Source organism: Dermacentor silvarum, chromosome 5 (genome assembly GCF_013339745.2).
Source record: "Dermacentor silvarum isolate Dsil-2018 chromosome 5, BIME_Dsil_1.4, whole genome shotgun sequence".
Taxonomy (NCBI): Eukaryota; Metazoa; Arthropoda; class Arachnida; order Ixodida; family Ixodidae; genus Dermacentor; species Dermacentor silvarum.
This window is the reverse complement of record NC_051158.1, coordinates 121,918,674-121,942,339: the sequence shown is the minus strand read 5'-3', so window position 1 is coordinate 121,942,339 and position 23,666 is coordinate 121,918,674. Positions and strand designations below refer to the sequence as shown.

The window sequence follows — 23,666 nt, the reverse complement described above, 5'->3', positions numbered from 1 at the left end:
AATATCGCTCCACCTTGAAACTTAAAACGCAAAAGTTGTCGTCTTAAGCGGCTGTTGGGGGGTCGTGCCAAGCCAGTAAGTTGTCGATCAGCGTACGGCAGTATGGGTGAGTACGTTGGAGTGAGACGAGGTCAGTAGACGGAACAAAGTCAATTGAGGCAACTGACTGTCCCGGGCTACTGGGCGTGTGCTGAGACGTGTGGCTAGTTGGTGACGTGCATAAGAAGGTGAAGCATGGGCGTTTGGGGACAGCGGGCAGCGCGACAAAGCGTCGGCATCTTGATGTTGTTTGCCGTATCTATACGTTACAGTGAAGTCATTCCTGCAAGCGCAGTACCCAACGGCCAAGGCGTCCAGACAAGTTTTTCAGGGACGACAGCCAACAGAGAGCATGATGGTCGGTCACAACTGCGAAATGGCCGCCGTAGAGATAGGGTCGAAATTTTTGTATTTACCACATGATGGCGAGGCATTACTGTTCTGTAATTGTGTAGTTGCACTCAGCAGCAGAAAGAGCACGACTTGCATAAGCCACGACTTGCTCTTCGGACTTCTGATTCCGCTGCAGCAGGACAGCGCCAATTACATGCCTACTGGCATCAATGTGTAGAATAGTAGGGGCCGTTGCATCGAAATGACGGAGCACGGACCCTGACGTGAGAACTCGTTTGAGGGTCTGGAAGGTGGCTTCACAGTCGTCCGACCACACAAAGGACGCGCTCGAAGTCACAAGTTTGTGTAGAGGAGCGGCGGCGGTGGCGAAGTCATGGACAAAGCGGCGGAAGTAGGACGCCAGTCCTAGAATGCTGCGGAGATCTTTAAGTGCGGTTGGTGGCGGAAATTGCAGTACTGCAGCGATTTTATCGGGATGTCGCTGGATGCCATGCTTACCGACGTGGCCCAATACTTTAATGTTTCGGCTTGCAAAGCGACACCTTTTAGTATTGAGTTGGAGACTAGCCTTTGCTAGACATGCGAGAACTTGATCTAGACGTTGTAGGTGCTGGGACAAACTCGACGAAAAGATGACAATGTCGTCCAAGTAACAAAGGCAGGCCTTCCATTTTAAGCCACGGAGTATTGTATCTATAATACGTTCAAACGTAGCTGGTGCATTGCTGAGTCCAAAAGGCATCACGTTAAATTCTAAAAGCCCATCAGGTGTAGCAAACGCAGTCTTTTCTTTATCTGGCTCATGCATGGGAATCTGCCAATATCCGAAGCGCAAGTCGAGGCTCGAGAAATACTCGGCACCTTGGAAGATTTCCAAAGCATCGTCAATACGAGGCATTGGATAAACATCCTTACGGGTAATTTTGTTTAGCGCCCTATAATCGATGCAAAAGCGCACAGAACTATCATTTTTTTAACAAGCACAACAGGAGAAGACCAAGGGCTTGCTGAAGGCCTTATAATGTTGCGTGTCAGCATGTAGTTCACTTGTTCTTCTATAACTTTTCGCTCCGAACGTGACACACGGTCCGGCGACGATGAATGATACGAGAGCCGTCTGTTTCAATTCGATGAGTAGTTACAGTGGTCTGACCCAGGCCGCGCGAAGAAACGTCAAAACAAGCTTCATGCTTCATCAAAATGGTGAGGAGTGCATTGGTCTGGGCCGGATTGAGATCTGCACTCGAGAGAGAGAGAGAGAGAAAATGATTTAATGAAAGGCAGGGAGGTTAACCAAGACTGAGCCCGGTTGGCTACCCTACACTGGGGGAAGGAAAAAGGGGAGAGAGAGATTAAGAGAAGAATATAAAGTCCACTGTTGATATCGCCGACGTAGCAACAGATCTCTGTTCTATCACTGATTATCAATCAGTAATCTGCACTCGAGGTGGCCGTAATAGCACTAGTGTGGCCTTCTGCGGGCGTACAATGCGCGGAAGATGTGGCAGGCGAAACACTGACGACACATACCGGCGCAGCGTCGGCGAGCTTGGCGACAGTAGACCTTTTCGGCATTAGTAGTGGCTCAGGAGTCGTATTAAAGGCTGTGAGGCTGGCATAGCCACTCGAGAACCGGACTAAGCAAGAAGCGATCGCGAGTCCTCGAGAAATGCAACGCTGAGAAGGTACAACCAACGCGTCTCCGTCGACAATGTCTGTTGATTCAACCGTAAGAACACGTTCTTCGTCTGGTGGGATAAGAAAATCCGCTGCTGCAATACGGTTGGGACTCGGGGAATCGAAAACGGGATAAGTCTCGGTGTCGCTGATGTGAATTCTTGGGTCGCCGCACGAAATTAGTGCAGAAGCAGCGGACAGGAAGTCCCATCCTAATATAATCTGATGAGCGCACGTCAAAAGCACCGCAAGTTGCACATGAGGAATACCGGCTATCAGAACGTGAGCTGTGCACTGTCCGGTAGGAAAGATGGGCACGTCATTGGCACCACATAGGACCGGACTAACATATGGCGTTTGCACTTTTCGCAGACGAAAGCACAGTTCACGATGTATAACAGAAATAGCGGCTCCAGTATCTACAAGGGCATCGACAGAAACACCTTCCACACAAACCGAGAGCAAATTGGCGGGGCGAGCAGGAGGAATTGGGACAGTCCGACACGATGCAGTTTCTCCTCCAAAAACTGCAGCCTCTATTTTTCCGAACGGGTGTCCACAACCCGGGAAGCAGTGCGCAAGGGCGATGAGGAACGGCGGTAAGGTGAAGGAGAGCGACGCCGGGGCGAGCAGGATGCTCGAGCCATGTCCTGGGAAGGTGAAGGAGAGCGACCAGAGGAGGTTGTGTACGGTCCGGGAACGTAGGAATCGGACCCTGGTGTCCTGTCTCGCTCAAAGTTGGCGTAGCCTCGCCTTTCATCTGGGTGACGCCCGGGAACGTAGGAGTCAAACCTAGGTGCGCTATCTCGCTCAAGGGTAGCATAGTCCCGCCTTTCATCCTGCTGACGCCGACGGCAGTAGCGAGAAATGCGGCTGCAAATACCGCAGTAGAAGCAAACCGGGCGCGACTACCGCCACGACTACCGTACGGCTGTGCAAAATTATTCGCTGCCAGCGAAGCTAGGGGGTCGCGGTAAGCTTCGGCAGGTGGAGACTGAACGGTTGAGGGAGGCCGGGAGGCAATTTTGGCTTAACTTGGCGGACGAAATGGTCCAGTAGACTTTTCCATTTGGGCGTATTTCATCGACGCCAGTTCGTCCTTGATGATGTCACGCAGTCCAGTAGGAGTGGGGCGAAAGGCCGCAAGCGTCGCAGGTCCAGAAAGGTGTCCGTGATGTTCCTCCCTGATTAGAGTGCGTATCAGGGCTCGTAATTCAGCATCACCGTTGAGACGAGGGTCACAAGAGGCCCGTGGCAGGGGAATAGAGTGGAGCGTGTCTAGACGTTGGCATGCTGTGATAATATCCCCAACGCAGTTTGGGCTCTGCATGACGAGATCATTAAATGCGACTGTGTTGATGCCCTTCAGTATGTGGCGAACGCGGTCGGCTTCCGCCATGTCACTCTGTGCGCGGCGGCAGAGAGCGAGGACGTCCTCAATGTAGGTTATAAAAGACTCGGCCTGTTCTTGTACACGCGTTGCCAGCCTCTGTTTCGCGATTTCGGAGCGTCCAGACGACATGCCGAATATCTGGCAAAATTGCTGGGTGAGTGATGGCCAGTCCGAAAAGTAACATTCGTGGTTAAAAAACCACGTCTTCGCAACTTCGGTGAGGTAAAAGGAGACATACCGCAATTTGTGCGTGTCGTCCCAATGGTTGACGTCGCTGGCCGGCAAGATGTGACGACCGCGGTGTTTGGTGTTCACCGTCCAGGTAGGCCCAGCTGGCTGAGCAGAGGTGGTAGCAGCACTGGTGGATGGGTTGGTTTCTGCCATCACCGTAGTAGACGAGAGCAAACGACGACCGCACCGGAGCTCCAGGGGAATCGGGAACGTAAGAGGACGTGGGAATCGAAGTACGCTCCACCACTTGTGAGACGTCGACCGATGCGATGCCTTTATTTCCGAGCAGTCCCCCGAGGCAGAGACGAAGCACCGCACGAGACAAAAGATGATGATGAGTGGTATGTACAGATGACGACGACGATATGCGCAAAATGTGCTCACAATATATATATATATATATATATATATATATATATATAGGGTGTTTTATTGAACACTTTTACAATTTATTTAAGGTTGCCTGTGGCAGATCGCCCAATTCTAGTTCATGAGCTGGTCTACTCGAAGAGGCGGACATTACTTGCACAGGAAATTGAAATGCAAAATAGAATAAGGAACACGAATACAGTAATGAAGTTTCTAAATAATTACCTGATGGCCCATATTGCTATTTATAAATTGTAGCCGTGGAGTTCGCAAGGCGCATCCACTTGGAACGAATTCTCGGGATGACACCAGTTTCGCGATATTAATTCCTGAACTTTGTGGAGAAATGCATTGGCGTTCAAGTTTGGTTCTTAACAAAACGTCGCTTTATGCATTGAAGCACAACATTAACTGAAATGCCAATGCATTTCTCCTCAAAGTGCGGGAATGAATATCTCGAAACTGGTGTCATCCTGCGAATTAATTCTAAGTGGATCCGCCTTGCGAACTCACCGGCTACAATTTGTAAATTGCAATATGCGCCATCAGGTAATTAGTTCAAAACTTAATTAGTGATTTTTTTTAATTAGTCGCTTATGCATTTCAAGTTTTTGTGCAACTAATGTCCGCCTCTTCGAGTAGACCAGCTTATTAAGTAGAAATGGGCTATCTGCCACAGGCAACCTTAATTAACTTTTGAAAGTGTCCGCTGAAATACCCTGTATATGTATATTGTAAGGAAGAGGAAGAAAAGCACTGGGGCCCGCGCGCTCGGAAAGCGGGCGCTAAGGGAGAAGACGCACACGAAGGAGGGAACAGAACAGCTGGCCCTGGAACGGGTGCTGTCTCTGTTATTTTACAATGGCGCAGTCTACAATGGACCTGCCTTAAGGCGTTACAACCTTACGTGTTCCTCGCAAGGTTCTTCGGCGCGCCGGGGACCTCCTTCCCAGGAACGCCGTTCACGCTTCCTCAGATATAGAGCCCGCCACCCTACCACAGTCGCAAGTACCCGCTGCACCGTCCGGGGACGGTGTGCAAGCCTTCTCAGTGGCTCTAGGACAGGGATGTTCGGATAACATCGTCCACGCCATCGCCGAGCTGACACAACAGCTCCAGGTTATGACGACCGCTTTCGCGTCCGTCAGCGGTTGCGTCCTCCCTGGGAACGCAGTTCACGCTTCCCTGCAGTCGGTATTTCCGTTCGTAGAAATACCGACATTTCGCGGCTTTCAATACGACGTCATCCTTTGGTTTCGCAACATCAATGCCTTGGGTGATTGTCATGCCTGGCCAAACACACAAGATGGCTCGTTGCAGCGAAACGACTTTGCGGTGCCGCCAAGGCATGAGACAACTACACAGGCATCAAACAGGGGTCGTGGCCTGAATGGAGTGCAGCTCTGATGACTGCTTTCGGCCCGCTTCCTTCTGCCTGCGGTGAGCTCAATCAGCGCAGTTCTTCGCACGACGCTCCGGAGAGCTACCGCTTCGATCCTGCGGCAGGTGTGCCCAGCAACCCCTCAACAGGGAGAGAGAGAGAAACAACTTTATTTAAGTGAAAAAAAAATTTCACTGAGGGATGGTGGTCAGGCGGTCCCTGGCCGCCACCTCCTCGGCTCGTTGAATGGCCCGGAGTTCCACGTCGAGGCTAGAATTCCGGAGCACGTTATCCCACGCTTCGGGCGAGGGAGTGGTCAGGAGATCAGGCGGGGGTGGGTCCTCGCTGCAGTCCCATAGTATGTGGGCAAGGGTGGCGGTCGTGCCGCACTGCGAACAGTGTGGGCTAAAGAGGTCGGGGTATATGTGACTGTATATTTGCGGGCAAGGGAACGAATGAGTCTGAAGGCGGCGCCAAACGATTTGCTGGCGTTTCGTGAGTTTGGGGTGCGGTGGCGGTTTTGTTTGGCGAGCAAGGCGGTAGTGTTGCGCGATTTCGTGATACGAGGTGAGAGGCTCGCCGGGGCCCTCCTCGGGATCCGTGGCACTGCCCGCCGCTCGGTTGACGAATCCTCGAGCTTTCCGGTGGGCGGCCTCGTTTCCCGGGTTGCCCGCGTGTGCAGGGAGCCAAACTAGAGAGATGGGTGGGGGGTCCTCGTCGTCACACTGACGAGCGAGGGGTTGAAGAAGGCGTAGGGTGCCAGGGGTGACGGTGCCGCGAGCAAAGTGAAATATGGCGGTTTTCGAATCGCTAAGCATTGTAGTGTAACCGGCAGATGCCGCAAGCGCGATAGCCGCTTCTTCGGCTTCGGCGGGGTTTAGCGCGCGGACGGAGCCGGCGATGCGTAAGGCAGTGGTCGTGTCCGAGGGAGTGCGGATAGCCATAACGCTGAGAGCGTACGCTTTCGACTGCGAGGTGTAACGGGCCGCATCTACATATGCTGCCTCTGTGCTTGAGGCGTAGGTCTCGTGCAGGGCCTGCGCCCTCCATAGAGAAAGAAATTCAACAAGAGGGGACACTCGGCAAAAACTGGCAACAGGAAACGCGTCACCATACGTCACGCTATACTTTTGACACCGAACGTTAGCTGCCGCGAGCATCAAAAAAAAAAAGAAAGTGAACTTAAGTTAACAGGCATTCATTTATTTTTTAAAATTCTTTGCCGCGAAAACTAAAACCTTTTGCGTATAAATTAACTTAAGCTTTGCGACTTATTTTCCTTGCCTTACCTAGCCACAGGTCAATGACGCGCCAGATACATGCGTCATCCGCCAGACACTCCCCCGAAGCCAGCGAGGATGGCTGCGCGCCCGTTTGAGCGCTCGCGCGCGGCGACCCGTCTGTCTCATTCTTTTTTTTCTTTTTTAAATGTAACCTGGTTTATTGGGATCTCGGCGTATTCTTGCGTTCCTTCTGCACTGGGACAAGACACCACTGCACTATTGGACTACGGCAAGGTGAGAAATCTTGTTTCACAGTCTACGACGCAATTAGGCTTACGGCACGGGACCGAGGCTTAAGACGCAGTTAGCGAAAAACAGCTCGGCCATCCTGGCGCAGTTAATTTGAGTAAATGAATCGTGCTGAGACATGTTTCCGACGCTTCCTAGGGGACTATTGTAACTTATTTCGGTTTTTGAGCCACACTGGCCTCACAGGGCGTCATGTCGCAGTTAGCGAGAACTCAGCCGTGGTGTGTAGTCTAGTGCATCTTGCTAGGAGAAGTTTGTGCCGCTTTCTCTGACGCCAGACATTACTGAAAAGTAATTTCGTTACTTTCTGGGGTACTTTTGAGGCACGCTGGCCGCACAGCGCACTGTGACGCAGTTAGCGATAAGCAGCTCGGCCGTGGTGATAAAGTTTGGCGTGTAATGAATCTTAGAGGGACAAGTCTGTGACGTTTTTTGTGGCTCCGCAACAACATATACTTTCTTTCGGTACTCATGCCTGTTGAAAACGCGATGGGCGATTGCCAAGAGTGATAGCATGGGGTGTGCTGCTGGCGCCGGCAGAACGCGCGAACGACGAACATATCAGAAACTTGTAATTCGAAAATTACGTCTTCTAAAGGACTGAAGAAAGGTATTGCACCCACGCATTTCTCTTGAGTGCCTGTTGCGTCCGTCTCTGTGTATGTCGCGTACCGTCGCGTCGCCCGAGGCCAAGTTTTGGAAACGCGAAGTCGCTCGTGTATTTGTGCTGCCTAAGTGCAGGAAATAATGCCCGGAAATTGGGGAACGCTTGGAAATCAGATGTTTTCATATATGTTTGGGATGAGTCGGGTATTTTCTACGCCATGTATGTAAAAGCGAATTGCTTTTGTTTGTAATGCCGCCCATTCACCGCTTTCGCACGTTTCGCCTCGCAGTATTCCTATGTCTAAATACCAAAATGACTCATGCTTGTAACATGCTGTTACGTGCTTGCAAATGTAACATGCTTGTAATTTACTTTTTTTTTTCAGCTGGTACCGTCCAGTGGCGCTTCATACAGGATCTACTGCCTTACCTGCTGGTGTCACAATGTTGGATGAACGCACAAAAAGCGCGGAACGAGCTTTTATATAGAGCAAAATAAATATTTCCTCATTGCACAAAAGGTCTTGCGTCTACTTTGTGAAATTGCACGTGGCACAGATTCGATGGGACTTTACGAGATCGTTCGCAATCATTTTTACTACATAATAAACCGATTCTGCATGAAGAGCAAAAAAAAAAGGGGGGGGGGGGGCACAGCCGGCGTGCTACCTTGCGTTCAAAATACGCGCGCCCAAAACCGAAACCGGAAGTGATGCAAGTGATCGACACCGACCGCTTGGCACGCTGCAGTCAATTCGGCCGCTGGGCCCTATGGGAGTGTCCCCTCTTGTTGAATTCCTTTCTCTATGCGCCCTCGCCTGTCGACGCCCGTCGTGGTGACCGGCCAGCATGTTTTTCGGTAGTGGTTTTACTACAAAGCGTTGTCGTATCGGAGAAGGTAGGCAGATCGGGTCTTGGCCAGAGGGCGATGCAGTGAGGCCGATGCGATCGAGGATCCACCGGCCGGTCTTGCTTCCGCGAAGACGTTGTATTTGGGCCGTGCGATGTGCCTCAATCAATTCGTCGAGGGTGTTGTGAAGACCGAGGCTCAGGAGATGTGTCGTGGAGGTGGTGGGGGCAAGGCCTAGAGCTAGCTTGTAGACCTTGCGAACGAGTCGTTCGACTCTGTCTTTTTCGGTGCGTAAAAGGCGCAGGTACGGTAGGGCGTAGGTGATGCGCGATATCAAGAAGGCGTGAATGAGTTGGACAAGTTCCTTTTCGAGCATGCCTTGCCGGCGGGCAGACACGCGTGCGATGAGACGGGCCGTCTGTGTGACCGCAACGGTCAGCCGGTCGAGCGTGGTGGTGTTGTATTGGCCTGTTTGGACATGAAGACCGAGGATTCACATGTGGTTCACTTGCGGTAAGGCCGTGCCATTTACGTAGACTTGGATGGTCGGTAAAGGGGGGTGTTTGATCTTGCGGCGGTCGGGAGGTCTAAGCAGCAAGAGTTCAGATTTGCTCTCCGAACATTTGAGGCCTGCCTGCGTTGCGTGGTGAACGACGGCGTCAGCGGCACGTTGAAGGGTCTCTTCAATCTGGCCATCCGAGCCCGTGGCCGTCCACAGTGTAATATAGTCGTCATAGATGGTGTGGCGTAAGCCAGGGATCTCGTCGAGTGAGGCAGGAAGTGTACTCATGACCAGATTGAAAAGAAATGGGGAGAGGACTGCCCCTTGAGGGGTGCCTCTGTCCCCGAGGTTCATTCGTGCGGACGTGAGGCCGCCGGCCAGTGAGAGCTCTACCGTTCGGTTTGAAAGGAATTCACATACGTAATTGTACGTGCGCTCGCCCGGATGTATGGCGGCAAGGTTCGAGGCAATAGCCGCGTGTTGCACCGTATCGAAGGCCTTGTGGAGGTCGATGCCGAGAAGGGCACGGGTTCCCGCGTGAGGCGGTGTCCGAAGTATGTCGTGATGTATTTGAACGAGTGCGTCTTGCGTGGAAAGATGGGCACGGAACCCCAGCATCGTCGGTGGAAACAGGTCGTTCTCTTCCGCGTAAGTTTGCAGTCTGGCGAGGACTACGTGTTCGATCAATTTGCCGAGGCACGAGGTGAGCGAGATGGGACGTAAGTTGGCGATATGAAACTTTTTGCCCGGTTTCGGGATGAACACGAGTTTCGCGTGTTTCCATTCTTGAGGTACTTTGCCCGAATGCCAGCACTCGTTTGCATATTGCGTGAGTGCGACAACCGATTTGTTGTCGAGGTTTCTTAGTACTTTGTAACGCCGTCGGGACCGGGCGCCGAGGTCGTGTGAAGTTTGAGAAGAGCCGCATACATTTCGGCCTCCGTAAAATCAGCGTCAAGCGTGGGGTTTGGATCGCCATTGTAAGGGGGCAACGGTGATGGCGGTGTATTCGGTGGGGCAAGGCCCACGTAGCGGTCGGCTAGCTCGTCGAGTAAGTCGGCGTCCGTTCCCGGGTAGTTGTGCAGGAGCTGTTGCAGCTGTTTCTGGGCTGACGACTTTGAAGTGCCGGGATCGAGCAAGTGACGCAGAAGATGGCACGTTTTATTGCTGCTCATCTGCCCGTTGAGGCCGTCGCACAACTGGCCCCACTGTTGCTGCGCGAGGGCATGACTGTGGCTTTCGATATCGCGTGCGAGCGCCTCGATGCGGCGGCGCAGCTTCCTGTTCTGTCGTTGCCGTCGCCACCTGTGGAGGAGGCTAGCGTGCGCATCCCACATGTGCAGAAGACGAGAGTCAGTCGTAGGCGAATCGGTGGCGGTCGCTTCTATCTCGCGCGTCGTGATGTTCACGTGCTCGTGCAAAGAAGAGATCCAGTCGCGGAGGTCGGTAATGGCGTCCGGGGCTTGCTCTTCGCGCAGCTTGCGGAACTTGGGCCATTCCGTGATGCGTGCCGTGGGCTTGGGCTTCTTGCAGACGAATGTCTGCACTGTGGTCGCAAGGATGTATTGATCGCTGCCCGCAAGTAGGCCCGTGTTCTCCCGGGACGCTCGCGTCACGTTCTTGCAAAACGTGAGGTCTGGCGAGGTGTCGCGGCATACGCTGTTGCCTATTCGGGTGGGCGGCTGTTGCGGGTCGTTTAGCAAAGTAAGGCGCAGATCCTGCACGAGGGACCATAGCTTTTTGCCTCGGGGGTTTGTGTGCATGTAGCCCCAGTCAGGGTGGCGTGCGTTCAAATCGCCGAGCACGAGCAGTTGTGCGTCGCCGGCGAGTGCTAGTGTTTTGCGAAAAAGATGAGAGAAATTTTCTACGGCTGCTCGCGGGGAACAATAAACGTTCAGAACGAATAGCGACCGGTCCATGCGTTTTCGTGGTAGGATTTCGACGAGTGTGTGTGGGATGTCTGTGTATTCTATATCGTGCTGTGTGGCCGTGTGGTTGTTGTGTACAAGCGTGGAAGTGCAAGGGGAGCCGTGAGGGTCGAGCTGCTGGTAGGCCGCGTAGCTAGGAAGGGTGGCTCGGGCGGACGTTTCTTGCAACGCGATGACGTCCGGAATTGATTCAGTGTTTGCCTGCGGATCGTTTTGTAGTTTCTTTACGAGTTGCTGCAGATGGCTCCGTTTTTTGCGGTACCCCCTGCAGTTCCACTGCCACACCATCAGATTGGTACGAGCCATGATTAATTCATGGGAGTGGCCCCTTGCGGCGTGGAGGGGCGACTGCGCGATGAGGAGCGGTGGCGTCCAAGATGCTTATGAACGCTAGTGAGCGCATCTTCTGTGTATTGCTTCAGAGTGTTGTACGAAGCGTGCGTGTTGCCGATTGCCTGCTCTAGATTTGCGAAGCGGGCATCTATGGCTTGTTGCATGGTATTGAGACGGGTCTCGAATTTCGCATCCAAGGCGTTAAAGCGGGCTTCGAGCTTTGCGTCGCTGGCTTGAAATGCCTCAGCTACGGCTTTCGTGACTGCCCCTGTCATGAATGCGTCCATTTGAAGCGACTCAGTTGAAGTGGTGGCTTTACGCTTTCCCGCAGTGGCGGCTTGCGGCTGCTGCTGCTGTGGGACGGTGGTTTTTACGGGCGGTTGCGTGAGGGCCCTATTCAATTTGGAGTCGAGCGACTGTATGTGCTGAGTGAGGTTTTCTATTTGGGATAGGAATGTTGAGATTTGGAACTGCTGCGAGGACAATCGGGCCTTAAGAGAGGTATTCTCTCTGACCAGCTCCCTCACCTGTGTGTCTTGCGACGGGTCCTGTGACGACGACTTCAGCGAGGACGGGGGTCCTTGGGCCCAGGCAACCTTCGTGGGGCCGGACGACGACTGCGACGAGCCCTTGGTCGACTCCACGGAACAGTCGACCGACGTCGAAGTGCCCCGGGAGGACGAGGCCAAGAAGTAGCGGCTGGTTGACGGGGTCCTCGAGCGGGACCTCGAGCGGGACGGAGATCTGTTGCCGGTGCGGGATCTCGAGCGACTGGCCCGTTCTTGCTGCGGCGGTTGGCCGAGAGGCGGGAAAGACTGATCGCGGGACGGCGAGCGGCCGGTTCGTAGGATCGACGGTCGTCGAGGCGATTTAGACCGTTTCGAGTTTGGGCCGGATGGCGTTGGCTTCTTCACGAAGCGATATTTACAGTTGGAACTGTTTGTGGTGTGTCCGCCGTTGCAAACAATGCAGCGGGCCTGGCATGTCGGCTGGGCGTCTTGCGGGGCCGGCGGGTGGTCTTCGCCGCAACGGGAACAGCGGTTGCGTCTGGGATGAGAGCACACGTCGGTTCGGTGGCCCACCTTGCGACAATTGAAGCAGGCTTCCACCTTCCGATAGAAAGGGTAGAGGCGTATGTGCACGCCGTGGTAAAATATCCATCGGGGTAGATGATCCCCGAGCATCGTGACGAGTATGTGACTGGTCCGTCCCATACGGCGGCCGCCCACCACGGGCATATTCGGGTTGCTCTCCTGTAGGTCTTGCAGGATTTCTTCATCAGAAAATTGTCGAATGCGTGGAACATGATCCCACGAAACGCATCGTCTGGCGGCGGGGCGTAAATGTGAATTTAAATGGTGTGGTCCCCGAATTTTAGGGACGTAACTTGGAGGTACGTCTTTGCTCGAGCTGAGTCTTGCACGCTTAGAGTGAATGTATTGTTGTTAGGGTGGACCCTCACTTGGTCGCGGGACGCCGGCGGCTGGTCCGGTAGCGACGCTGCCTTGAGTAGGGCTTCGTATAGTTGCCAGGGCGGCAGCTTCGTGAGGTCGATTGGGGCTTTGGGCCGTCCCACGATGTGGATGGCGTCGGCCGGCATCCTGGGTAAGGGGCCGCGTCGTCGCTGGGGCGGCGGTCGTGGCTTCGGATCTTTGCGAGGTGGCCGCGTTTGCTCGGCGTCCTTCGGGTCCGGCGTAGCTTGGCGAAGCTCGAGCCTTCGCTTCTCCTGGGCACGAAAACCGGGTGGCGGCTGCCAAGAGTCGTCCTCCCATTCGTCGGTCGAGATCGTGTTTCCTTCTACTACGCACTTCATGTCGGTGGGTGGCCGGGTGCGGTAGGAAAGGCGGGCGGCCGCGAGAGAACGCGCGGCCGCGCTGAGCCTAGGCGCGCAACTGCGCTAGGCCCAACCGTCGGGCGTGGAAATGTGGTCGAGGGAAAAAGAAACTCTCACTTCAGAATGGCCGTCAGAAAGCACGTGAAATTGGTATCCACGGGTTCGGAAACACTTCGAGCACCCACTCGTGCAAAAAGCATTTACCTAGAAGAACATTTACGGCGAGAAAGTTGGAAAATCATGGAGCTCGATGCGGATGCGTCCGTTGGCTCCGAGCGCCGGCAGCGTTTCCGGGGAAAGATAAAATGAGAGCAAGAGTGAGAAAGAAATTGTCCTCAACAGGGAGAGCCGCAGGCTGCCCCGCCGTAGGCGCCGGCTCACCGGGTGTCGTCGTCGGCTCTACCGAATACGGTGGGACGCACATGGCGTCTCACGCTCCTACTTTGACATGGACGTCTACGCCGGCCCATCTTCTGCGACTACAACCCCGCGAATCTCGGGAGCAGCACGATCTCGCCACTACACCTGCACCCAACAAGCTTTTGGCCGACAGGCTCGCGGCCTGTCCTGCTGTAGACCGCGGTAGCGAGCTACTTTTCCCGCCGCCGGTCTCGGACTCGGCTTCAACATCAAGCACTACGCTATCACTGCCAGAGCCCGAGATACCATGCTATTCGCCACAGTCGGCGACGCAATTTCGAAGCTCGGCTTTGCCTTGACACATACGTGCGCCGGCTCACCGGACGACATCAGCACCACACCAGGTGGTAGATAGCAGTCGGCAGACCATAACGTCATCTGTGGCTCACTGCCTGGAGGCCGCCGGACTCTTACTCGGAGCTCAGCTCAGAACAACGGGCACCGAAAACGAGGTTCGAGTTGAAGAGCAGCGGCGAACTTTCCCGCTGGGTATTGCGGATCCGTCATCTTCTGTCTGGTGCCATGGGGAAGGATTCACCACCACCTAGTATTTCGTCGAACACCGACGATAGAGCGCTATCACTTCAGCACCTCACCCATCTGTCCATGGATCCTAGACATGAAATACTTGGGACCCCGTCTGAACCACACCTTCATACTTCACTACAGTCATTGGCCGAATGCGGAGACACTCATTCGTTGCTAAGAGACTGCAAGAGTCACAAGCAACTATCAACACGCAATACCCACAACTGGTCATCTCAAAAGGCGCGCATGAGACCATCGGTTTCGGCACAAACACAACCGTCCCCTGCTTCGACCCTTCAAAAGCTTGCGGGATCGTTTTGTTATTGCGATGCACATCGCAGGCCAATCATATCCGACTGCGCGCGATGTTTTGTCAGGACCAGCCGGTTCCAGCACCTGGATGGACCTTGGCACTGCTACAGACTGCAACCCTTGTGACGGAACGCGCTTTAGGAGACAGACGGAGGTGCAGTGTTCGAGATCGCCTGCTCCGTCTTTTCAGGTGCGACGAGATAATCGTCGCCGGGACTTGGGACCAGAGCGCGACAGTCAGTGCAGCCCCCCCCCCCCCTCCGAGGAGCTGGTTGCGCGCTGGACGGTCTTAACGACGACTAATGTCGTTTCCAAGTCTTGTATGCAAGGGTTTTCCAGCACCACCGCGCCCTGACAACCGCCAGAGCTAGCTTCAGCAGCGTGGCCGAGTGTAAGGAAGAGGAAGAAAAGCACTGGGGCCCGCGCGCTCGGAAAGCGCGCGCTAGGAGAGAAGACGCGCACGAAGGAGGGAATAGAACAGCTGGCCCTGGAACGGGTGCTGGCTCTGTTCCTTTACAATATATATATATATATATATATATATATATAGAGAGAGAGAGAGAGCGTGAATTGCACCTTGCTGCTCAAAGTGGCAGGACCTGCGCCGAATGAGTTCCTGCACAACATTTTACAAAGTGGTGAAAGCCGCTTACATTATTTATCTGGGGACGTTAAGAGGTGCGAGGTAATTGTAACGCATTTCTCTCGCATTTAACGCTAAACAACCACTGAATTTTGATAGGGCGTCTAAATGTACGATCTCGATTTGGCTATTATCATTCGGGTAAAGCCGGTATCCAAAGAAACTGGTCCACACTGCGTGGTGCGGCCGCAATGATGCACACGGGCTCTATGCGCCACGCACTCCCCTTACTCCTATTACGTACTCCTCGGCAACCGTGGTGTGCCGCTCTATCTCTCTAGCTGTAGTGCTGCTTTATATGGCTCTCTATTGTTGGAATATCTCACCGGGGAGACGGTCAGGCAACCACATAATTTGAATGGTGTCTGTCGGCCATGTGACGGTACGCTCGTTACGACGCTACCGAGCTCAATCGTTTATGTAAATAGGAGCGACAGATTTAAGTATTGACCCTCGCATAGCTCACTATATACGTAGCTGTAAAAATATGCATTGATTAATAAGTATCCGTTGTATATATTAAAAATTGAAGCACTAATGCCGCATGCTTTAACGAATATGGCTGTGGCTGTGTTTAACGTTACACTGTCGATGAAAATGTTTCAACCCTATACAAAGTAGCAGTTATTAGAAAAACTACCTTACAATTATAATCAACGTATTCCTCTACCGATTTTTTTCTATTTCATCTTTGATCAGCCAATAGAATGAACAGCATACTATCACTCAATTCTACCTCACAAGGAATTACTATACATACACCATGTCCAGAACAAAACTTCAACTGCAGGTGGCTGTTTTACCTATGCAAGTACAATAATAGTGCCCCAGATGTGCAGTGAAATGTATGCGTCTTCTTCAATGTAAAAGTTCGTTGCGCAATTATATAATCATTAGGCTGTTATCGCGCATGCAATATGGATTTTTAATATACAGCTATCTAGTATTGCATGATGTGAATTTCCTGTTCATTCCAATACCACGTTATTCACGGCTTTGTTCGCCATCCAACCACTCCCCTACCATTAAAAAAGACGAGCGCCACTGGGATATTTTGAGCCAGCGATGATGTATTGCAATGTTCAATGGGGTATACCTTTGATAAACTGACAAAGTGACAATTTGCGATTGGTTTCACGCATTCTAAAGGTGCATGAAACAGACGAAGATCTATCATACTAACAAAGTAACATTGAATTTTTAAAAAATTCACAGTTTCGCCCGGAAGGCGAAGCATAAATTGCGATAGCAAATTTACTAGTAGAGAGCTATACGGAGTAAGGATAGTAGTTTTATGGGCTGTATAAACTTGGACACATTCGCTTACTAATTTATTTAACAAGCATGGTATCAGCGCGCACAAGAAAACATGAATAGGTAACATTCAATGACCGTAGACAACAATGTCAAAACGCTGATGTGAGCAAGTGCGACTAGAGCGAGCGAAGGTTCGTGCGCTCTATCGCTTCAACGGAAACTGAGCGGCGAAAGCACAGCGCATACAAAGGAAAGAGCCGACTGGAGAACTGCTGATCGCTTTCAAGGTGCGGTGAGCACGACAGCTTTCAGCAGCGCAAAGCGCGCAGTCGCTGGCTGTGTAGAAGCTGCACCCCCTCTCTCCCGTGGTGTCTTTACACTTTCCTCCTTTCGTGCGCAAAGACTGAATCGCCAGATCCCCTTGCGCCTAAAGCCCCTTGAAAGTAGCGAAACTCTCCTCCCCTTCCGTGCTTTCCTCCTCGATATCCTCGCCCGGCCGGCTGCGCGCTCTGCGCACGGCACGCTGAGAAGGCCACCGTTAGGGCAACGGCGCTCTGCGTTGGCTGGCGCCCGCGAACGCGCCTAAGTAAACGTTTTTAACACGAAAGTGTTTTATGCCGGGGTCCACCAAGACTTCACTGACGTATTTCCGTCACGGAAATACGTCAGCTTACAATGTACACGAACATAATACAAAGAAAGAAACCAGAAGAAAAAGTTCCACAAACATGCAAAATTTGGAAATCGAACCCACTACCTCTCGGTCCGCGACGATAGATCGCCGAGCGTTTAACCCATTGCGCCACAAACGCATTTGCAGAGAGCTACACAGACGCGCCTTATATATCTAACACTCCTCCGTGTACCCGCGCTCTTGCTCGGGACGGTGCCGCCGCCTACGAGCAGAAAAGAGAAGTACTGCATTATGACACTAACGCGCACCGACAGTGAACGCTTCGGTGGTCTCAGCACTACGACGCCTCGATGCCAGCATTCGAAGGGACGCTGGCATCAAGAAGCACTACCAACGCCACCTAGGTGGCGTTCACCGTACTCAGCACAGCGGAGCGTGGCCTCCGCAATTAGCTCTGAAAATGTTTCTGAAGTTGATCGCGGAGGCTGCAATTACGACGCGCTGTACGCGCTGATTTGACTCGGTGACGATTCAGTTACGTGCTTTGTCTTGCGCGTTGTATTAGTGTGTCAGTTACGTGCTTCGTCTTTCGCGTTGTGCTAGCGTGTGCAGCGTAGTGCAGCTTCCATATGCACGACGGTTGCTCATGGTCATCGACGTTGGTAGTCGTGATGGAGGAGACGTGCCACCAGGCGTTAGCGTGGGTGCATCAACGCCTAAGGGCGCTTTAGCCACAAAACACCAATAGACATTATATATCAATGTGCAATAAACATTACACTACTTCTGTGAAGACACGTTTCACTTTCGTGTTCTATACCGATTCCTATATAAGAGGGATCAACCACATTTTTTTTATGTTCTACTATAAAGCAAAAAACATGAGAAAGTGGTGGGACATCCTTGACCCTACCATGAGCCCCCTTAATCATCTTCTCGTTTGCGCAATGAAAGAATTAAGTAACTAAATAACTGCCTACTATTTTAGCCCCCATTGGCTTTGGCATTTTAATACCGGTCGTATTAATAGTGCACAGATTGAATTGTAGAATATTTACATCAGATATTTCCACATTCCTCAATATTTTTCGTCCCACTGACGTTATCTAGTGCAGGATTTTCGCAGAAATAATGTTGTTTATGAAGCTTCTCCCGAGTGGTTTTAGAGCCAGGATAGTTTCTTGGTGCCTCGGAGTGATTTCCATGGCGTTGCTATATTACTCGTTGAATAAAAAAATCACAGCTGCTTGAATGACAACAAAAGTTTTTCATGATCTCGACGGAGAAACAATTTTACCGACCATTTGGAGGGGTGGCCCGGCGAAAGGTTTGACTTGAAATCTCTGGATTATTACTGACGCCAACGGATAATTAGATTAAGTCAAATATTACGCTTTCTGGATGGAGTATATGGGCTAGTCCCTCGATGTAACTATAGGGGACCTTCAGATAACCGTGTCGAATCAATATTTAGCGTTGTTAAGCCTGGCCATAAAGGACGTAGTCATTTTGTGACTGATAGCAGGAAGGTAAAAATTCGTACCACTTCCTAAATTACCGAGTTCATGAACCCGCAAATATTTTTCAAAATATATTTCAGTGTATATATAACTGAGATCACCTTTGTGTTGACGCGGCACGACACGCCAGCTCCGACAAGTTTTCCGTAGCTATAGTCAATGACAGGGGAGAACTCCTCTCGGCAGGTTCGCTAAAGACCTCGTTCGCCGACGTGGCGAAACAGGGCGCTATAGCTCTCGCATTACTGGACACAACACGCACTACAGTGTACACGGACTCCCAAGCGGCAATTAAAGCATTCTCATCGGGATTGATAGCCAAACAGGCAGCCAGGATTATCAACGCCAAACTCCGCTCAGGCACTATTCATCACATAGTCTAGTTCCCAGCTCACATGGCACCAGACGTATTACCGGGTCACCTGAACCCCAATGAGATAGCCCACGACCATGCGCGAGGTTTCATATGCCGCGACGGGACGGTGTCGCGGGTGAGTTCGGGAGAGCTCTTCCACAGTGATTCTCTAGTTGCTTTTCACGAAATCACATCACATTACAGAGGGGATAGGCAGAGCTTTCCCTCCCCCTATCATAAGCTCAACAGATCCCAATCTAGCACGCTCCGCATGCTCCAGACGGGGTCCTACCCATCTACGGGCTTTCTGAAGAAACTTCACCCCGACATTGATCCATTTTGCCCAGATTGTGGCACTGAATTTTGCTCGTTGAATCACATGCTCCGGCAGTGCCCGCTGTTACAAGATTTTAACTCAGAAGAAGAGTGGACGAAGGCCATCACAGATCCCAGACAAGACGACCAACTCCTGGCTGTCCAGAGGGCCCGTGAACGAGCGGAGAGGCGCGGCCTCTCTGTTCCGACATGGGACTAGCCAACGGCTAGCCGACTCCCCTGCCTCGCTTCTCAGGACCTAAATAAAGTGTTTACTACTACTACTACTACTACCTGTGAAGGAAACTAACAGTTGGCGAAACCAAGGCAAGCATAGGGGAGTGTTTCTACCTTTTTTTTAAGTTTTGTTAAATACTTCGAAATTGATTCTGCAATTATTTATGAAAGAAATAATTGATTAGAAAGTTCGATGACGGTGCACGTGACACCCGCAGAATACAGAACGTAACAGGTCCGCCGCTATGGAGGAGAGTGGGCGCTAGCCAACACTGTAGAGATTAGCTTAGAGTAGACAAAAATATTCAAAAAAGTTGAAGATTCGACAGCCGTCGCCGTAGCTCAGTTGGTAGTGTACCGAAGGCGAAATCCGAAGGTTGTGGGTCGGATCCCACCGGTGGCGTATGGTTTTCTTCTACTTTGTAATCAATTATTTCTTTCATAAATGATTACACAATAAATTTCGAAGTATTAAACATCGCAACTTACAAAAAAATAGAAACACTCCCCTAGGATTGCCTTGGTTTCGCCCACTGATGGTTTCCTTCATGTGTATGTCATAACGAGAGCCTCAATTCTCTCCCTTTGTTTGCAAATCACCTGCAGCGAGTCAAGGCTCGTGTGAAAAGGCATTTCTCTGGCTCCCTCCTCCCAAGACGCTAGATGTATCAGAAGAGCTAGCGTTGTGGGGTCGCGACGGTGGAGCGAAAGCCGTCATCGGTCTATACAGATGCATATACCTATGTTATAAAATGTTTAAAGATCCGTTTATCTATGTTCTGGTCCTCCTTTGCGGATTTCCTCGGTTTATTCTTTCAAATTACTGTCTTACTGATTCACCCATGCAACTGCCATCTCTCTTGTAATTCACCCGTAAAACTGCTAGACTAGGCTGACGGCACCGGCCTAGAGAGAGCTGCAGGGTTTTGGCATTTTGCCTGTTTGTTCAGGTACTGGTAGAAAATATCCAGCGCTGCCAAAACAAATTTCGAATCCGGAGTGCCGGTCGTGAGCATTCATTACACAACCGCAATAAAAGGACAACTCACAACTGATCAGGTGCAATTTTTATTTGACGTGAAAATAAAGGAAGGCATAAGGATATAAAAGGTGTGAGGTAAAACGCAGTTGTGGAAGAAACTTGTGGAACCCTGGCTGGGGACACGCACTGCCTTACGACTATATATACGCGTGAGAATTAACAGGAAGGATTCTTATATTCTACCGTATTCCGGAGACCGTGGCACGCATCCCAATACTCTTACTTCCGCACTGGCTGTGTGCACCCGGGCATAGACGTCAGACTCTGGAGTTTTGTAAGACGCGTAGCGCCACCTGCCGGTACTAAGAGGTAATCATTGAGTTGTGCAAAGTCCGACTCCCTTGCTAAGTTGCCTAAGCAGCTAGCGAGTGCGAAACAACGATTTAACTTAATTTTGGTTCATATTGCGAATGTTTTGCTCATTTAACACCCAGAAGGAGAGCTATGAATTTCTGCGCTAGTCGGACGCGCCACTGAACTGCCATAAAGCCGTAAAGTTCTTGTTGGCTCACTCGTCAGAACGATGGGGCCAGCACGACGGTAACCGCGACAGCTCCGCGCGCTACGAAGAAACGCCACAATCGACGCTACTGTTGCGTTGTAAATTGCCATGAACATGCAGGTCTGAATAACAACGTTCAGTTTTACCGATTTCCATCGCGGTCGCATGAAGGAGAAATGATAGAGTGCTGGGTACGGGCCGCTCAACGTGTCATGTAAGCGAGTTACTGACATTCTCCACAACACAGCTGCTCACGGTGATGGCGATGTAAATGAGGATCGCAAACTAATGCTATTTCCATGCCTACCTTTTAAAGCTTGCTACTAATCAATCGTTTCATTTATATTTGCGTGCTTATAATAATGCAAATCATTATGAGTTAATACACAGTTGCATCTAGTTCGTCCGTATGCTCTGAAAGACTGCATATATATTCATGTACGTGTCTCAATGTTGACGTTACACCCATACTGCACGCAACAGTGCCTTGGTCGCATCTTCTGCTTACTACTTCCGGCAAAATATGACTGGTCTACTATTGTCATGCATGCGCCATTTTCGTGTTCTTTGTCAAGCATCCTTTGTGAAAATGTACACTTTCATTCGCTTTTCCTGGGCAATATTGTTATTCCGCCTAAGTTTACCTAGTCAATTATTTTTTGTAAGTTCCAGCAATAGCATTTATTATGATGTCTTGTCATTTTGGAGAGCACTTCTCTCTCCTCCACTCCGTCTATGTGACCACCAGTATAAAGCAATGGCCCCGTATATCCTCGGTGAAGGTAATGGTATTCCCGATGCTTCGTCTTCAAAACCATTGGCGTTCTTTTTCTGTAGAAGATTCGCTTTCTTAGTGATGAAATTTAGTCCGAAGCCGTACTGACCTGCGTTCATTGCAAGCTACCGTTCTTAACGCACCTACTTTATAGGAGATACGGCAACGGCAAAACTTTATACACCATATTTCCGAGAATAAACATTCCCCGAAAGCGCAACACAACGCATTGAACTGCTGTCATTTAGCTGCGATTTTTCACAAACAATCTACGTCACAAGATAAAATTGCTGGCGATGTTTATCCTGAAACAGGCTGACTCTTCATTTATCTTAGACAAGTAGCAAAGAACCGCTACTGTTTTCGCAGACACAAATAGTAGGCTTTTTTTTAGGCTCTTATATACAAACATGCTACATCCAATAATTTTCCGGCTCACTCTCTGCACACCAATCAATGACGTCTCCACTTCTTACCAAACTATAAGTTCTTGCAAAAAGCTGGTGCTTTCGCGACAGCTCACAATTACAAATTACAAGCAATTATTGCAGAATTTTGCGTTGGTGATAAATATGTTTATCTTTATCTGTGATTTATTTTCTTGTGTGAAAAGTGGCTTTAAGTGGCAAATAGTGCCTATGAAAGGACATTAAAAAGGGTGATAAAGGTAATTTGAGAGCGTTATAAACAATTAAGTGTGAAAACTTAGTCAGTAACCCTTTAATAACGGCACATAAGAACACCCGAAAAATGTTGCGTTGCCTTTGGAAGTGAAGAAACACATGGAGAATGCGCACAATCAACGAAAAGCACAAAAAGCGTGCACAAACTGTCTTATCAATGGGGGGGGGGGGGGGGCACCTGACAAAAATTTACTTCACGTCACCTTTGGTTTAATTTAAAATTCGTACAGAGAGCTCTAGCATTACTTAAATGATAGGGGCACATTTCCTTTGCTTTACCTAACTAGTGCGACTTTATTGCAGCGGATATCTTGCGCCGTTGTGGCTCCTCTGATCGTGCCTTCAAAAGAAAGCAAGACACTGCCAAACTTGTTCCTTCTCGCCCTGTGTTGCTGCTCGAAACCAAATAATGACGCTGGCTGCCTACCTTTCAGTCTTAGCCGAATAGATTTAGCTAGACACTTCGTACTCAGTGCTCATACTCAACAAGCAAAAAAAAAAAAAAAACGGTAGGTTGCCTGCAGGCATCATTAATGATTACAATGTTAATGTCGTCCTGACAGCATAGCAAAATCAGTGCAACAAAACGGTCTGCGTGTTCGCCTTGGCAGTATTTCAAGGCACCTCTGCTAATAAAACGAAGCATGGGTACTTACATGCACTCTTCCAGTCCTCTGCGCGTGTACTGCCGACGAGTGCTCGAAGCGTCTACAACACCCTTGGTATGTAGGTATATTTATATATTATTATATTTATACCTATAAGGAGACATATTCCTAGATTGATGAGTCACAACTTCCCGTCTAAAGAAAACGGTTGGTTCCGGCTGTTCATCGATGTGTAAAGGGCAACGTGTAAATAGCACGCAGCGTGGAATTTTTTTACTAGCGTCTATCTGTTCTCCTGGCATATTTTTTTATTGAACACGTACTAGCAGCCATAAGTAAGAACCAATGTATGATATAGAAAAAATGCACCCAGAAGAAAAATTTTAAGGATTGAAAGAATAATATGAAACAAGAAATACAAATTGTGTTCGAAGATTAATGTTAACCACTAGTACACAAACAAATAGTTTTGAATTGCGAATGTTTTCAAAAGTTCAACGCCTCATTTGTGTTTGAACAAAAAATAACGTATTCTTCTTCTTCTCCCCGGGGTTTTACGCGCCAAAACAAGTTGTGATTATGAGGCACGCCGTAGTGAAGGGCTCCGGATAAATTTTGACCACCCGGTGTTCTTTAAATTGCACTACAACGCAAGCGCACGGGATTTTTCGCATTTCGCCCCTATCGAAATGCGGCCGCTGCGGCCGGGATTCGATCCCGCGATCTCGTGCTCAACAGTGCACCGCCTTAGCTGACTAAGCCACCGCGGCGGGTAAAAAAATAACGTGTTAAAACATTCTTGCAAA

General features: G+C 50.5%; 1 protein-coding gene across 5 annotated transcripts in view; it reads right to left on the bottom strand.

The window, feature by feature from the left end:
* The window catches only part of LOC125945981 (uncharacterized), a 526,632-nt gene extending 503,593 nt beyond the window's left edge, over positions 1-23,039 (bottom strand). For all 5 annotated transcript variants that reach the window (XR_007467290.1, XM_049668437.1, XM_049668441.1 and 2 more), the window contains exon 1: positions 22,909-23,039. The gene's annotated coding sequence lies outside the window, so the exon portion shown is untranslated. The remainder of the gene's footprint in view (positions 1-22,908) is intronic.
* Positions 23,040-23,666: the final 627 nt, after the last annotated feature.